Source organism: Gopherus evgoodei, unplaced genomic scaffold, assembly GCF_007399415.2.
Source record: "Gopherus evgoodei ecotype Sinaloan lineage unplaced genomic scaffold, rGopEvg1_v1.p scaffold_105_arrow_ctg1, whole genome shotgun sequence".
Lineage (NCBI taxonomy): Eukaryota > Metazoa > Chordata > Testudines > Testudinidae > Gopherus > Gopherus evgoodei.
The window spans coordinates 16708-31962 of NW_022059768.1; the positions used below are offsets into that span (position 1 = coordinate 16708).

General features: G+C 44.1%; 1 long non-coding RNA gene across 1 annotated transcript; it reads left to right on the forward strand.

The window, feature by feature from the left end:
• Nucleotides 1-14496, forward strand: LOC115639701. Its single transcript, XR_003997734.1, has 3 exons — nt 1-40; nt 13409-13498; nt 13673-14496. It is a non-coding gene; the product is annotated as an uncharacterized LOC115639701 (long non-coding RNA).
• The last annotated feature ends 759 nt before the right edge of the window (nt 14497-15255 follow it).

The following is a 15255-nucleotide window of genomic DNA, read 5'->3' on the forward strand; positions in this document are numbered from 1 at the left end:
GATGGTCTGGGACCCCCCAGACGATGCTGGCAAGGACCAGGTACCCAGAGAGGGGGAGGTTGGAAGTGGCCCGCAGATAGCCGACCCTGGTTCGGCTCCTGAAGAGCCCGAACCCATGTCAGTGTGTTGCGGCCAGGATCCCCACTGACCGCAGCGGGTCTTGACCGCTGCTAGGGCCCCAGGCTGGAACGCAGTGGAGTGGGAGGGCCTGTGTTCCCCCTGCCACCCGTAACCAGGTGGCAGACTCCCCCTCTTCCCGCCTATTGCCACTGCGCTGCCCTGACCCAAAGGGCCAGAGCGATTTAGACTTGTGTTTGGTGCCCCGCCCGGACCAAGGGCCTGGGCTGATACTGTGTTTGCTCAGCCTCGCTAGAGGCCTGAGCCTGAACTATTGCTGCCCGCCCTGTCCAAGGGCCGGGGCTTATTGACTTTGAGAGCCCCGACCCCGGCTAGAGGGCCGGGGCTCTACCCTGTTTACAGACCCGGTATCCCGCTCAACACCTGCTGAGAGCTAAGCCTACCCGGACTGCAGAGCGTAAGGAGGCGCCCTGGCTCCTCGCCGCGCCTGAGGGGGACGTGCCCCGACACAACCGGCTTACACCCCCTTACCCTCTCTGACACCACAGAGCATTTTCCCTGTGTCCCCCTTACCAGCTCTGATACCACAGAGCATTTACCCTGTGTCCCTGTTCCCCGTTCCTGTTCCCCCTCCTGTTTGTCTCAGTTTATATAGTAATATTCTCAGCTACACCTTTGCTTAACCAATCATTGTACTGAAATTTAATTAACCAAATCCTAACACATTGAAGCATAATTCTCAAACCAATTGTATCCCATTACCCTAATTAACTTACACCTAGCAAAATTAATTGTACAGCAGACAAAACCAGTTAGAGAACCAGACTGATTAATATTGTAAAAATGGTGGCCATAAAGATAAAACAATACAAAAATGAGGGTTTCGCAACCACAAGCATTAAGAAGTGATTTCTTGCCAAACAGGCTGCTTTCAAACTAAGTTTTCTTTAACCATCTTAAGATCTGTTTCTTTATCTGGTGGTGATGGGCACTTTCAGGACAGGATCATCTTCCTAACAGCCACTTGGGCGGTGTGACACGATGCTGGGGGAGGAGGGGACTTGGTTGGCCACGGTGCTGGGGGGCTGTGACTTGGATGGTGCGACGTCATGCTGGGGGGGGGCGGCGACTTGGGCGGCGCAACGTCACGCTGGGGGGTGGGGGGCGGTGCTCTTAGTTTTTGCTTGGGGCGGCAGAAATGTTAGAGCCGGCTCTGCTTGTAACTTAGCAAAATCCCCATGCATTGGGCTCCAAAAGCTGTTGTGGCCCAGGCCTTGCAGGAGGTCACTCCTGAAGATATCTCCTCCCTAATCAGCTGCATGTTGTCTATTATTTGGGAAATGCAATCCCTAGCTAGTTAGAGATGGGAAAAATGGAAGTGACGTTTCTGTTCAGCTCATCCTGGGAGATGCTGCAAATGTGTAGAAAATGGAATCTGTGTTGAATGTGATGTAGCTGCAGAAAGAGACCTATTTTTAATAGAGACCTGACATTTGTCTTACAGGGATTCTAAACCACACCTGAATTTAGAGTTCTGGGGATCCTGTCGGGGCAATTCGAGAGGCACAGAAGTCCAGGGTGTGGGGTTGTGGATAAGGGTTGGGACAGTCAGAGGACAGGTAGGAGGTAGCATTCTAGGGGAGGAAGTCAGGAGATAAGGGGCAGGGAGGCTTAGATAGGGGGTGGATCCCAGGAGGGGGTAGTTGGGACAAGAACCGGTGGGAGTTGGGGGTTCTGGGGGGGTGCAGTCACCAAGCTCTTTGCCCTGAGCCCTGTGTCACCCAGCCCTCTGTTGACTCCTTGACCCCCCCATGACCTCAGCCCTTACTGTCACCCCCACACCCCCACAGATACCCAGTCCCCCTACCCTGACACCTGCACCCCCCTCACATGCCCCCAGCCCTCTGCCCTGACTCTTGCACCTCTCACATCCCCAGCCCCCCCACATCCCATGCACCCTGCACATTCCCACCCCCACCCTGAGCACCAAACAGGAGCCCCTGCACCCTCACTCACATTCCCACCTACACCCCTCACACCACATGGGAGCTGCCCAGGTAAGTGCCCCCACACCCAAACCTCCTGCCCCAACCCTGAGCCCCCTCCTTTATTCTAGCTTCTGGCCAGACCCTTCACCCCCAGCCCTGTGCTCGGTCCACTTGAACTCTCAGCTCAGTGCAGAGAGAGGAAGAGAATGGGCCAGAACCAGGGAGAAGGTAGATACCCACCGTATGTGAGCAGGGCCAGGACCCCAGACTGGCACTCGGCTGAGTTGGTCTGTCAGCCGGGATCCCAGCTGGCAGGAACTGGAGGATGAAACCCCTGAGCGGCAGTGAGCTGAGCCGCTCAGCCCACTGCCGGTCTGGGGTCCCGGCCACCAGCGCCACACAGCCTGCTGCCGGTCTGGGGTTCTGGCTGCCAGACCCTTCCCAGCTGGGGTTCCGGCCGCAGGCCCCAGTCCGCCAACTGCCGGCCTAGGTGAACAGAACCCCAGACCAGCAGCGGGCTGAGTGGGTTGGTGGCATAAGATCAACATTTTAATTTAATTTTAAATGAAGCTTCTTAAACACTTTTAAAACATTGTTTATTTTACAATACAACACTAGTTTAGTTAGATAATATATAGACTTGGAGAGAGAGACCTTCTAAAAACATTAAAATGTATTACTGGCATGCAAAACCTTAAATTAGAGTTAATAAATGAAGATTGGCACACCACTTCTGAAAGGTTGCCGACCCCTGATATAGAACTAGAAGGATTAAAAAAAATTAATACCATGGCATAATTCAACATAACAGTATAATATTAAGCCTAGGAATTATTATATTCAAGCAGTGAGGAGAATATACCCTTAATATAAGAATTTAAGGAGAGTTTTAAATATGTTACATGTAAGATAGCAAAATTTTCATAAATGATTACCTTTAACACATTGGTTGAACACACTTTTCTTCCCTCTAAATTTATATTTTTCCAATGACAAGATCAGTCTCTAACGAGTGATTTATCCTGGTCTACTAGCAACAATTAGTATTGAGTATTTGGACACCAACAGATGTCTCAAAAGTTCATGTTAATTTTTCCAGACACAAACCAAATACCAGCACACTTTCAATTGAAGTATATATGTACCTTTACAAGTTAGAAGGTAAGATATAGTCAAAGTGATGTTAGTCAGCAAAATAAATGAGTTTCACTCATATTTAAAGTGAACAATTTACGCAGAAAAGTGCAAGCTACAATATACTATCCTCAGAGAGAAAGAATACAGAAATATATATATACATATATATAAAACTCCAGATGTAACTAGGTTTGTAACAGAACTACCCTGGATGATTTGTTAGACAATGACCTTGTCTAACTGAGAAATGTCATATACCCCTAAGAAAATGTATACATTCTCTGAGTGGAGAAATTCAGATCTACATAGGCTGGTGTGTAGTACTGCCTTCAGATGGCAGTGTAGCCTTCTTTATCGAAAATAGAAGCTATATAGTGCATTTGCATTAGCCTATCTATCTAGCGAAAGTGTGTGGGGAGGCCTGCACAATAAATTTTCGTAACTGATTTAGTAAAGCATTGCCTTTCTCATCCAGAGGACGGCAGAGCTTCTTGTGACATAGACCTTGACCTGGGTAAGACAGGGCAGTCCTTGAGCAATACACTCATCATCTTTGGCTAACATGTTTTGGCCTTTTTTTGGTCCATTCAAAATTAATGAGAAAAGTAGTCAGGTTTTTTTTAAAGCTAGTTCTATTTACATAGGACTTTATGGCTCATCCAATATTAAGAAAGAGGAGGCATCTGTCAGTCTTGTTGAAGAGGAAAAATTATTCCTAGTGAAAATCAGTAGGGCACTGATAAACAGAAGGTGGCACAATATGGAAGATAGCCTAGTGATCAACTAAGTTTGGAGAGCCTGTATACAAGGGCTGTTCATCTCAGACATCTGACAATTATCATGAGAATGTGTGGTAATAAAGATTAAAAACAGAGGGACACTTGAAAGAGGCTCATTGGGAGGGGTGTACAGAGACAGGATTCAGAACCAGGATGTTAGCCAAAATGCCATCTGGTCCAGGTTAGCACAGCCACTAATTGAGCCCAGAGCCAAAGGGCCAGATTCCGATACCTGATTGCTTACACTGTATGCATTTTCCTATTGATTTCAAAATGGACTATTTGCAGATTAAGGTACTGCTAATTATGAGCAAAGCTACTCTGATCTGGCCCAATGTGTATAAAGAAAGGTATTATGCAGGTATTTTGGTAGAAAATCAGTCCCTTCTGAATGTCTTGAGATGGATCTTAGACTAAGATGAGAGAAATTCAATCAAGTATTCATCAGTCTGCAGGTGGCATACAGCTGGTTAACAGATAGGAAGAAGAGAAGAATTCATAGGCGCTTCATGGGAAGAAAGGGTTTTCGGGGAGCAGTTAACAGTGGAACTCAGTTTGGGAGCAGCATGTCTTCTGAGTTGGCAACCTCTATTTTTGAAGAAATCTGACAGAAGAGTGAAACCAAAACCAGGTGCACTCCACATACTATCTTAGTTTTTAGGATACCAGGATGCCATTGATAAGCATCATCCTGTGTATTCACACAATTAACAGAATGCAAATTAAATCTAGGTCTTTTGAACAACTTCAAAAGGTTAATAATAATTAAGCATAAAAGGTAAAACTACAAGGGTGAATTTTAGACTGATTAGGAACTTGATCCTGGAAACAGACCTTTGAAATGCAAGGGTAAAGTCAGTTCCTATTGAGTGAGGTAATTGTGGCCTAAGATGTCTATGGCAGTAAAAAGGTTCTTCTGAAATAAAGAGCATGAAGGACAATAATTCCTAATGAAGAATCGATTTGACTAATTTCACTTCTGTTGGCAAAATACACAGAGAAGATGGCAATGTTCTCCGTGTCATTCCTTATTCAACAGCACGTTTTGCAAGTTTCCTTTGCTCCCTGGCTAGCTACTTGAAATTAAAGCTGAGTTGCTTAGATGCGATTGGCTATGGAAGTCACCTGGCACGCGTCTGATCGCTGATTGAAGAAGTGTTGCATTGGTCCTCAGGTGTCTGGTGCAAATGCTTGTAAAAAGCAAGTTTCAAATGAGCTTTTTGTGAGCACAAGATTAGAATTTGCTCTTTTGTCTGCTGTGGTATCTGAGTGCCTCAGTCTTGAATGTATTTCTCCTCACTGTGAGGCAAGGCAGTGCTATTACCCCCATTTTACAGATCGGATGCTGAGGCACAGAGAGCTTAAGTGACTTGCCCAAGGCCACATGTGAAGACTGTGGCACAGCAAGGAATTAAACACAGGTTTCCCAAGTCCTAGGTTGTGCCCTAGCCATAGGCAGCAGCTTTCCCTGGCACCAGTGAGTGCTTGCATTCCCCCCACCCCGACTCCACCTTTTCCCTGCCCTGCCCCCATTCCAACCCCTTTCCCAACGTCTCCACCCCAACTCTGCCCTCTCCCTGCCCCATTGAACCCCTTTCCCCAAATCCCTGCCCCGGGCCCGCCTGTTCCCCGAGCGCGCCGCGTTCCCCCTCCTCCCCACTCCCTCTCAGGCGCGTGAAACAGCTGTTTCGCAGCGCAAGTGCTGGGAGCTAGAAGGGAAAAGTGGGCATGAGGCACGCTCAGGGGAGGAGGTGGATGCGAGCTGGGGTGTGGGGGCAGGGCGGGGAGCTGCCGGTGAGTGCTGAGCACCCACCAATTTTTCCCCGTGGGTGCTCCAACCCCAGAGCACCCCTGGAGTCAGCACCTATGGCCCTAGCCACTGCATTAGCCTTCCTCACTGTGAGCCTCCAAGCCAGTCCAACCTGAGAGCAAATTCAAAAGGGGTGCAGACATGTCCAAAGCACATTTGTTTGAAAAATTCAAATGTTTATTTGTGGGAAAATTCTCAGGAGCTTGCCCAGCTCTAGTGAACCTCAGGCCAGAAGGCCCTGCTGGCTGTGATGTCCGACTCCTGCACTGGGATCCTGCTCTCCAGTGTCTCTCTTGTTATCCCCCTGCAAATGCTAAACGGGTGGAATAGTGACCGGAGCTTTTTGGTTTGCTTGTTTTTCTGACTCATGCAGCACTGCCGTGCTGTCTCCAACACACTTCCATTTCAGCCTGCCATGTCCAGTGCCCTAGGTCCCCACAACTCCCCCAGCCAGCCAGCTGCTGGACTGCACTGGTGCCAGGCACCAGCTCTGGGGTGCAACTCTGACAAGTCAGCAGCTGATGTAGAAAAGAGATGACATTTGTTCCAGGCAAATGTTGAGGCAACTCCTCTAGGCACTGGCACTTGGGGGTTAAGTATCAGAGGGGTAGCCATGGTAGTCTGGATCTGTAGAAAGCGACAGAGTCCTGTGGCACCTTATAGACTAACAGATGTATTGGAGCATAAGCTTTCGTGGGTGAATACCCACTTTGTCAGACGCCTGATGAAGTGGGTATTCACCCACGAAAGCTCATGCTCCAATACATCTGTTAGTCTATAAGGTGCCACAGGATTCTTCTGTCACTAGGGGGTTGGAACTTCATATCCTCTGAGCCCTACCCCTCTCCAAATGGCTGCCTTCTGCAGCAGACAGAATGCACCAGCCAGCAGTGCTGCAACTCTTCTACCACTTCCAGCTCCAAGCTGACTGGCACCCTAAATCAGCTCCACCGAGGCTGCCAGCAGCCTAAGTGCTCTTGCATTCCATGCCACATCTTGAGCCTGGCATGCTTAGTGAGTCAGCCTACTTTTTTCTTGCCTGTCTGCTGGCACACTGCTATGGTTGACATCATAGGACCTGTGTAACACTTGCTTCCGAGACCCTTAGGATCAGCTTAATTTCCCTGCTGCATGAACATCCTGCCCCAGGTTTGCAAAATGGACAGAAACTCTAGCAGCTTTACACAGCTCTCTTCAGCATCTACCCTCAGGGACAAATCTGACTGAGCACAGAGGCAGAGCATGTGATAGCATTTCTGATATGGCAGCAGAACAGTAGAAAATTTTTTCAATTCTCTCTCAGGTATTTCTATGTCCCACATTAATGTAATATCTGAATGCCTCACAATCTTTCATTTATTTAGCATTGCAGAACTGCTCTGACGTTCAGAAGTGTTGTTCTCTCCATTCTACGGATGTGGAACTGTGGCCCAGTGAGGATAAGTGACTTGCCCAAGTCTTCACAGAAAGTCTGTGGCAGAGCTAAAACTGAGTCGCCAGCATCCCAGTTAACCACTGGACCATGCTTCCCTCTCCATCCACACAAACGCACAGGGAAATAAGGAGATTACACATATTACTATTTTGCAAAGTTTTATTTGCCACTCAGAATGACAAAGATATTTCATGTGTTCTGATAGAGTTTGTATTCTTGCCAGGTTCTCAATAAAAATCTGAGTATTTCTCCTAATAAAAACAGGTACAAAGGTTAAAAACAGCACGGGTGCACCAATAATAAAATATCCATATATCAATTAATTCATAACAACATATTTATTTATTCTTTAGTGAGACTACTGTATCCTCCTTCTTCAGATTCCCAAGGGGCCAGGCATGCATTAAAAATATAGATCTTCTCCCAAAGAGGCAAGTCCTGTAACATGTGCAACCATTAAAATGAAGTACATTCTTACATTCTACTTTTGGTATCAAGGGGAAACTCAAGGCTGTTGTACTAGGACAATTGTATTTAAGATTCCAAATGATTAAGAGTGAAATTCACTCCTATGTACTGGTCCTTCTGTACAGGAGTGAATTTCATCTCAACAGAATATATAGGAATACGTATAGACTTCAAAGTTACAAATACATTGGGAAAGAAACGTACTAGTAAATCAGTGACTGGAGTTTGCACTGAAACCTCCAAAATATACACAGGCATTGAATTAGTATTTGAAAAAAGATCCGGAAATAGTTTTGCTCAAATATGAGTGTTGCCTATAACACCCCCTGGTGGTTCTCTTGCACTGAATGCCACATCCCATACAAGTCATACAAGTCATGTGAAGCTACAGGCTCACAGAACATAGTAAGGAAAGGAGGGCAATGCTGTTTTATCTGTGAGTGACTGTACAGTTATGGTTATTACTGCATACTCATGTTCTTAGTTACACAGGGGTACAGCCAAAACTAAAGGCCAAAATCCTGAAAAATGCTAACTCATATTGACTTCAGCGGGAGGTGAGGGCATTCAACTCCCCACAGGACTGGGCCCAAAGCAATGGCTGATGTTATAATCCAGGATGTTACTATTACCAGGGCTCGGGCCTGATTTTCATGCAGACTTCAAATGAGAGGTTTGGGTGCTCAGCAGGTTCAAATTCTTTCTGATAAACTCAGGCTAATCTGAGCACCATCACATGGGACAGGACAAAGAGAATCCTGAACTTAGAAACTGGGAGACAAGTGGAGGACCCATTGATTTTTAAAATGTATATTTTTAGTGTTCTCTTTATAAATATTCCTCTATGGAATGAAAAGAAAATAGTTTTTCTATACACTATTCTCTGTTTATGTATCCATTACTACAGTGCAAATTCACTTTTAGTCCAATGTTTAAGTCTACACAAGCTGATTGGTGAGGTATTTTCTTCACTTTGAACTTTAGAGTACAAATGTGGGGACCTGCATGTACCCTTCTAAGCTTAATTCCTAGCTTAGATCTGATAGTGCTGCCACCAGCCAAAAATATAGTGTTTGGCACACTTTCTCTTCCCCCAAAACCTCCCCTGGGGAACCCCAGACCCAAACGCCTTGGGTCTTAAAACAAGGAGAAATAAACCATTCCCCCTCCTTCCCCCTCCCAGACTTTCCCCTCCCTGGATTGCCTTGAGAGGCTTCCCCAATTCCCTAGTGAACAAGACCCAAACTCATTGGATCTTAGAAAGAAGGAGAAATTAACATTTCCCACTCCTTTCCCCCCACTAGTCCCTGGTGAATTCAGACCCAATCCCCTTGGGTCTTAAAACAAGGAAAAATCAATCAGGCTCTAAAAAAAAAGGAAAGCTTTTAATAAAAGTAAGAATAAGTAAAAATTATCTCTGTAACTCAGGATGGTGAATGTCTACAGAGTATTCAGATTCATGTAGCCTAGAGCCTCCCCACTAGCCTGAAATTCAAAGTACAGCAAACAGAGGTAAAAATCCTTCCAGCAAAATACACATGTACAAGTGAAGAAAACAAACATAAGACTAATCCGCATTTTCTAGCTAGTACTTACTATTTGGAAACCTCAGAGACTATTTCAGAAAGATTGAAGAGAACCTGGGTGCACATCTGGTCCCTCTTAGCCCCAAAAGTGAACAACGAAGAAAAAAAAACACAAACAAAGACTTCCCTCCACCCACATTTGAAAGTATCTTGTCCCCCCATTGGTCCTCTGGTCAGGTGTCAGCCAGGTTTACTGAGCTGCTTAACCCTTTACAGGTAAAAGAGACGTTAACCCTTAACTATCTGTTTATGACACTGATATATTCTGTTTTTAAAAAAAATATAAAAATAGGTAACTGAACAATACACTGAAGACTTGGTCTCCATTAGCTTGTAAACACAGAGATATTGGGTGAGTGAGTAGAAGAGCAAGTATAATTTAAGATGTAGAACCAGGAAAATAACAATAATATTAAGCCAACAGTACATTAAAATATCAGCACAACAGCTAACAAAGCTATATATATTTATCTGAGTGTGGTATATTACAACATATAGAACACATTACAGACAGTGTTGGAAGTCCTCAGTATGATTGTACAATATAATTGATCAAAACCTGGGTTTAAATATTGATTTTGTACCATTTATGTTAAAAGTAATATTATAATCCCCTTTCATCCTTAATAGTCAATTGGGCTATTTAGAATACTGCATAAAAACAGAATTGATATTTTGCTTGGTCCATGTGATATAGCTGCATTTTAGCCAGTGTTCATCAATTACATACTGTCTGGATACCTTATTAGAAAAGTGATAATGGTTCAGGACTTTAGAAGATGGGAGAGATGAAGAATCAGATCTAATACATACTGCTGTACAAACAGTGTAAACTAGTTAAAGAAGGTTTTAAGGACGTACATATGACCAAGTGGCTCAGATACATGAAACATCCCTCTCCTGAAAGTTTGTACACTGAAATAAACATGAATTCTTAGTGACTTAAACTGTAATAATTAGAAAACTTACCTTCATTTAGGAGCTCTTAAATATTATACACATAGAGAACTGCAGAGAGTAAGCAAAGAAGAAAATGGGTAGAAACATTGCTCTGTTGGGTACCTGGCTGATTCTTCAATATAAAAAGTGCAAAGAGGAGTGTTTGTTCTGCAAAGCGGTGCTGACAAGTAAGCCAAACTCAGCGTTCCTCACAATGCCATTCTGGTGTTCAGATGCTGCTGCAGTACCTGGTCTAGCTACAGAAGGCTGTTGTCCTCAATTAAAAACAAGGCTTAGTACTCACGGAACAGTTGATCAAAGCAGAATTAAGTTATTTTTTTAAAAGTAGGCCAGCAACCTCAGATTTTACAATAAATATTCCAAACAATGCTCAAGTCCATAGTTCCAATCACCTACCCTAGACGTTTCTACAGTGGCCTATCAGCATAGTATCTAAGTGCTGGTTCAGATTTGTCATGCACAATGTCTATCTAGCTCTCAGTAATCTAACTTCTACTTCACTATCATCAGGGTTGGAAAGGAGGCACTACTGCTGTGAGAAGTGAATTTTTGGAAGCAACTTGTAACAAACAAAGATGTAGCACTTATTTCTCTGTGGGGAAAGAGAAAAAGGAGCTACCAAGACAATGCCGGTCCCTGAGGTTAAGGAGAGAGCAAGGAAACAGTAGAAACACTGAGGCACAGCATCAGCTGGTCTTAAATTGCCATAGCTCATTAACTTCCATGGAAGTAGAACAAGTTATGCCATCTGAGGCTCCATCTCAAAGAGTTTAGAATCAGACTTCTGAACAAATATAACAAGGGAAGGGAAGTCAAGAGCAGCTAAGAATGTATTGTAGAAATCTAGAGGAGAGAGAAAAAGGTTGCTGCATAATTCTGATACCCCGTAATTGATCAGTTAGGCATTGTCTTCAATCGGAAAAAAGTATCTTCTTAACTTGAATGAACTATCACGAGGAAAATGCTAGTAAAGACAAGGCACTTGTAGTTTTATCATGAGTTAGCAGATCAAGATAAACCCTAGCCACCCCTGCTAACTCAAATTCGGAACACACCTTTTTATCCTAGTGAAAACAAGGCTTTACAGGCTGAGGATCACCGCAGACTTAGCCATGGTCTAGAGCACTGTTGAACATGAGGTAGCCTATTTTTGACATCAGCTGCTTCAGACTGTGGTCTGACATTTGGTGGAAACACTCCTCTTCCTGTCCCTTTCCTTTAGAATCCTCCTAACCCTATTTTCCCTTCTCTCCTCTGGTCTTTTCTAACCTCCCCAGTTCTCTATCTATCCACCCCCTTCCTAGCTGTCCCTTTCAGTCATTCCTCCTCCCTGATTACTTCCCATCTGCTTACCATTGTGTCTCTTCCCTCACGCTTTCCTTTCTGCTTCCACTTTCTCTACCTCTTCCTTCTTGGATGCTGGAATACTTCCTCCTGACGAATGTACTAGGCATGTTTTTATCCCCACTTAAAAGAGGATAGAAAGCTATGACTCAAACCTGATTTTTAAAGCTTTGCAAAATGGTCACTGTGAAACCTGAAGCCAGGCAAAATTGACCTGGTGTGATGTTTCAACACAAACTTACAACTCTAATCCGTTAAAATCTCAAGCTTCGGATACAAAACCATTCAAATCAGGTGAAATTTTGTAGAACAAAGAGTTTGCTTTGTGGTTTTACCTACATCCAATCCAAAATAAAGGGTTGGTCTCCACATACTTTTGGTACCAATTTAACAACATTGGCTTAGAGACCAATATAGTTAAAGTGGTGCAACCCCCTAGTGTGAATGCAGTTATACCAGTAGAGAGCTTATTTTCACAGATTTATAGAGAGTGGTCCCTAGGATAAAGCACAAATAGTCATTGGTCCAGGCAGAGTGTGGGACAGACTCTATACCTGGTGGCTGAGGTGGAAGACACCAGATCAGATTCCTGCTCCAATGACTATTTAATTCTTTATACACTGTAAAAAGGTTTCTATAGGAGAGACTGAGCAAGCGCCACATCAGAATATTCCATAGCCCAGTGGCTAGGGCACTTTTTTGCACTGAGGGAGCCCCAAGTTCAAATCCTTTCTCCATCTCAGGTAGAAGGGGGAACTAAATCCGGGTTTGGCATAAGTGCCCTAACCACCAGGCTAAAGCTTAGAAGGAAGTGGCGGCACCACGACTTCTCCGTCTTTTGCCAATAGGATCTCAGTCTTTGGAAAACAATTTTTTTTTGCTGAAACTATTCAGTCCATTGTGTTGATTCGGTGAATAGTTTCAGTTCACTGAAAAATGCATACTATTTTCTGCAAAAAAAATCCACTCAGGTCCACTCCTTACACCATTTCCATGCTAGCAGGCTAGTGCCTTCGATGATTAAATGGAAAAACAGGATGACTTTTCATCACGACAAGGATAGTGGTATTATTGCAGACACCTCTCAGACACGTGTGTCTGTGTTACTAATAACAAAACAATAAAAATGATTTGTAAAAGTTTGCTTAAGAAGCAATAACAGCTTCACTGCCATAAAGACTGATCCAGTGGTATTAATTCACACATTCTTATATATGGCTCAGAATGTGAATTGCACTACACTTAAGAGAATGTCAGTAAAAACAATGTTCTGGATACAGGTGATATCACAGTTCAGAGATGAATTCATAGAAGAATGAAAAGCTCTACAAGTAAAATTATTCTGACAGTGTCGGTGCTGCCGCACTTCTCGGGAAATCCGGACTCCCCAGTTTTGCAAGTTTTCAGCGGATTTTGAATAATATTATGCAGGTGCTCTGTGTAAGTTGGAAAGTGAGCAGCACATCATCACTGAATCTGACCATAAACCAGCTTTGCTGTTAGGGCTGCATTTTTAGCCAGGATGAGGTTTTCCTCACATGTCTCTCTAGTGTAGAATATTAGAGACACTAAAGTATGCTGCTTTTTCTCAGACGACTGCCATTGCTTTGGGAAAGATCTTCTTCCTGGTCACTTTCACAATTTCTCTGAAATAAAGAGAATGTACTCTGAAGAATTAGCATAGTCAAGAACTTCTCCCTCAGCTGAGCTCCTCTCTCTGGTTTTTAACTCAGTTCAGTGTGTAACTGATGAAAGCAGAGTCATGTTTACTTTCTGTCCCTAGGGAAAGCTAAGCAATAAACTTGTCATCTCTTGTCTTCCAGCCAATGGACAAGCGGCAAGCCCTGGGGAGACAAGAATCTGTCATTTACTTGGAAAACTTCAAAAGGCAATATGCCAGGAGGTGATGGAAGGTACGGCACTGGGACATTATTCCTGATGTGATAATACTTATCCTGAGGGGCTTCGAGGGCAAGCTAACATTTGCAAAGTGCTTGGAAGATGTAAAGCACTCTAGCTGTATTAAGTATGTTAGGGATTTCTACATTGCAAGTGTCACTTAATTCTCATCTCTCCCCCTCCCCCAGCTCTCTTACAGGATTTTCTCAGTGTGCAACCACTTATCTCGCTCACAGATGAGAAAGGTTCCACTGATGCAGGATGAAAGTTCGGTAGGTACATTGAAAAAACAAGGGGAAGAGAGAAGGAAAAAGCAACCATTTTACTGTGACATGAATCTTGCTCCCCTAGCATGGGCACCCAATGTCCAAAATGTATCAGAACCAGCATGGTTCTGGGTAGTCAATCCATGGAGAAGCCAAACCATGAGATGCTGTAGCTTTTGTGAACCCTGAGCCATTGCTCCAACAGTAAAAGCAGCAAAGAATCCTGTGGCACCTTATAGACTAACAGACGTTTTGGAGCATGAGCTTTCGTGGGTGAATACCCACTTCCTCAGCTGCATGTATTTTGTGCTTCCTTAGTCCGTTTGCTCACATAGGGAGCTTCTACTGAAGTCTATCGCAAAATCCCACTGGCATCAGTAGTGCAAGATTGGCCCTTAGCATCAAATTCCCATTCCCTATGCAAAGCCCATTTACGTTGGCTTTGCATGGGGGAACTACAATACAGAGTAGGTTTGGGGATGAAATCCCCTCTTCCCCACACAGCATAGAGCAACTGCACCCCTCACCTCTCTCAGTTAAGGGTTTGATACCAAGCTCATCACTATGAGAGCCATGTACCTAGTGCAACTTTCATACTACTCCCCCATATCATAATTTTGGCCAATGAATACAGTTTGCAGAGCCACTGGCCACTCCTTGCTCCCCATTTATGCCACAGATAGCACTGTTGGAGCAAGTATCAGAGGGGTAGCCGTGTTAGTCTGGATCTGTAAAAGCAGCAAAGAATCCTGTGGCACCTTATAGACTAACAGACGTTTTGGAGCATGAGCTTTCGTGGGTGAATACCCACTTCCTCAGATGCATAAGGAACCCTCACTAACCATGGTGCTGACATATCAAGTAGTATTAACAGGAACATCTCTCATAGGGAGCTAGGAATTGTCATACCAGCTCAGATCTGTGGTCCATCTACTCCAGTGTCCTGTATCTGATGCACATTCTGTATCAGTTTAGCTTTTTAAAGCCCAGCCACTTTTTCAACTCCTGAGAGGGTTTAAGGTCCCATCAAAGGCAAAATCTCAGCTCAGCCTTAATGCTAGAGTCACTGTTAGTTCCTCCAGAGTCAAGGGAAAACAGACGATTGTACTTTTTTCATTGTCCAAGCTGAGTGGGATACTAAAAGTAAACAGCACAGATGGTGAAGGGCCAATTAGATTGATGATCAATGATATGAAGTGTTTAATGGAGACATTACTAAGAAAAGCTGCTTTTTTAAAAAAAGAAATATATGAATGAAAAACCTGATAGTGTTCCCTTTAAAAAATAAGACACCTTTCAGAGGTTCCATAGGGCCGTCAATATCCCAGCCGCTAATCAGCCATTTCAGATCCTTCCCTATGGACAATGTCAGGAGGGTGGGAATAGATGCTGATATCATTACTAATACTTTAGAAATCAGAGAACCGTATCAGTCACAGTGTACCAAGGAAATACTAACAATAGAGAAGCTGAGTAAGCCCCCAGAAAGCCAAATCATTTGTTTT